General features: G+C 45.6%; 1 pseudogene; it reads right to left on the bottom strand.

Annotated features, from left to right (window-relative positions):
* Nucleotides 1-2,607: 2,607 nt before the first annotated feature.
* Nucleotides 2,608-2,875, bottom strand: part of LOC121102016 — a 1,829-nt pseudogene continuing 1,561 nt past the window's right edge.

The following is a 2,875-nucleotide window of genomic DNA, read 5'->3' on the forward strand; positions in this document are numbered from 1 at the left end:
AATCATGCTGCTAGGAACATGGGTGTGCAAATATTTCTTTGAGACTCTATTTTTAATTCTTTTGGATATATACCCAGAAGTAGGATTGCTAGATCATATGGTCGTTCTATTTTTAACTTTTTGAGGAAACTCCATGCACCATATTTCCTGCTAATGGTGCATAAAGCTAATTTCTCCACAATCTTACCAACACCTGTTATTATTTTTTTTAATAGTAGCAATCCTAATGGGTATGAGATGGTATCTCATTGTGGTTTTTATTTGCATTTCTATGATGATTAGTGATGTTGAGCATCCCCTGTGCTTCTTGGCCATCTGTTAATCAGCCCCTTTATTTTTATTTTTTTTTAATATTTTAATTATTTGTGTATTTGTCAGAGAGTGAGAGAGAGAGAGAGCATAAGCATGGGGAACAGCAGAGGGAGAAGCAGGCTCCCCACTGAGCAAGGAGCTTGACGGGGCTTGATCCCATGACTCTGGGATCATGACCTGAGCTGAAGGAAGAAGTTTAACCAGACTGAGCCACCCAGGCATCCCTATTTAAAAAAAAAAAAATTTTTTTTAAGATTTTATTTATTTATTTGACAGACAGCCAGCGAGAGAGGGAACACAAGCAGGGGGAGTGGGAGAGGAGGAAGCAGGCTCCCAGCGGAAGAGCCTGATGTGGGGCTCAATCCCAGATCGCCGGGATCACGCCCTGAGCCGAAGGCTGACGCTTAACGACTGCACTACCCAGGCACCCCTTAAAAATTGTTTTTAAATGATTTTATTCATTTATCTGAGAGAGAGAGCGCAGGAGCAGGGCAGGGGAGGGACAGAAGGCTAGGGGGAGAGGGGAGAGGGACAAGCAAACTCCTGATGATCGCTGATCTGGCAACCCAAGGTGAGGCTTGACCTGAGCTGAAGGCAGACACTTAACCACCCGAGCCACACAGCTTCCCCTCAGCCCCTTTATTTTTAACTTACCATTTTCCAATCCAATAGAATTATTTGTGTTTTTTTTAAAAGATTTTATTTATATATTTGACAGCACACAAGCAGGGGGAGCAGCAGGCAGAGGGAGAGGGAGAAGTGCTGAGCAGGGAGCCAGATGTGGGACTCAATCCCAGGACCCCAGGACCAGGACCAAGACCTGAGCCCAAGGCAGACGCCCAACAGACTGAGCCACCCAGGTGCACTAGAATTATTTTAAATTAATGTCTTTAGCAAAACAATTTTCAATGACATTGTGTTTTGTTTTTTGTACTGGTATGCAATAGAACTGCAAGTTTCTTTATTGGTATGCAGCTTTCAGTAGTTCTTTTAAAGATGGAATATCTTTTGCATATCTAGTTTTAAATTTTATTTTGTTTAACTTTAAAATTTTTTATTGTTATCTGATATAAATCCTTTACAAGTAAACCATCTTTCACACTGAAAAATACATGTAAAATATATGGCACATAGTCTAGCGTATAAAGAAATACAATAAAAATTATTTCTTGGGGCGCCTGGGTGGCTCAGTCTGTTGAGCTTCTGCCTTCAGCTCTGGTGTGATCCCAGGGTCCTGGGATCAAGCCCCACATTGGACACCCTGCTCAGTGGGGCGCCTGCTTCTCCCTCTCCCTCTGCGCCCTCATCCCTGCTTGTGCTCTCTTGTGCTCTCTCTATATATATCTCAAATAAATAAATTAAAAAAATTATTTCTTTTTAATTAGTATTTAAACATTTCTATTATTCTTAGAGGATATCTAAAAATACAATTTGCCAATGAATATTTTCCATGGTTGAAAACTTAAAACAGTTAGAAAAAAAAAAAGATTCTTTTTTTTTTTTTCCATGTTCACCACAGCTTTACTGAGAAAAGGAAGTGTTGAGCACCCACTTTGTGCCAGGCATTCTCCACCCATGATATTTAAACACTGAGCTTTAATCCCCATGAGAACCCCTAGAAAGAACACAGCCTCCCTTTTTTTTTTTAAGATTTATTTATTTATTTGAGAGAGAGAGAGAGAGAGAGCGCGCCCGCGAGTGCACTCCATCGCTGGAGGGAAGGGAGAGGCAGAGGGAAATACTCTCAAGCAGACTCCCTGCTGAGCGGGGAGCCCAAGGCAGGGCTGGATCTCAGCACCCTGAGATCATGACCTCAGCCAAATCAAGAGACCCACGCTCAACTGACTCAGCCACCCAGGCACCCCCAACAGCCTTACTTTTACGATGAAGGCAGGCACAGAGAGGTTGAGCCATTTGCTAGAACTCACAGACTTTAAAAAACATTTGAACTCTGGCTTCTGAGTAAGAGATCTGCAAGTTCTCTTTCCATTAAAACTCATATTCACCGTTTGTAGGGCACCTGTGTGGGGGTTGAGGGGTGGGATAGGGCATTCAGAGCCTCCAGACACCTGGATCTTCTAGTGTGGGGGAGGAGGCTGTCCCTCACCCTATGATCCATGTACATTTTTAGGGAGCAGGATGGGTTTTTGCAAATCTGCTCCCCCCCATTTTGTGAGGCAGAATGTGGGTTCCCCCCGTGATTGGCTGTGTGAGCGGCTTGGGGCGACTTCCTTGGTGTCAGCTGGGGTTCACCAAAGCCTGGTTGTCCCGGTGTGAAAAGGGGGGCCTGTGCTTTCAATCATCTAGCTCCAGGTGCTGTGAAAGCACGCTGAGGACGCGCGGGAACTTCTCAAGAGGTGCAGCCTGTGGCACCCCTACGCCTCGGCTTCCCCAGAGCAGCCTCCTTCAGGAGCCTGCCCATGGCCTCTTGGAACCTGGGCGGACGCAGGGCCTTCTGACTCGCAGGGTGCTGGTTGTGCAGCCCTTGCTTTCAGCTCCCCTCTAGTGGCCCCGGGAGTTGTCCGCTCTCCAGCAGGCGCACCACGGGTACCACGTGCGGCAG

This window comes from Ursus maritimus (genome assembly GCF_017311325.1).
Source record: "Ursus maritimus isolate PB19 chromosome X unlocalized genomic scaffold, ASM1731132v1 scaffold_X1, whole genome shotgun sequence".
Lineage (NCBI taxonomy): Eukaryota > Metazoa > Chordata > Mammalia > Carnivora > Ursidae > Ursus > Ursus maritimus.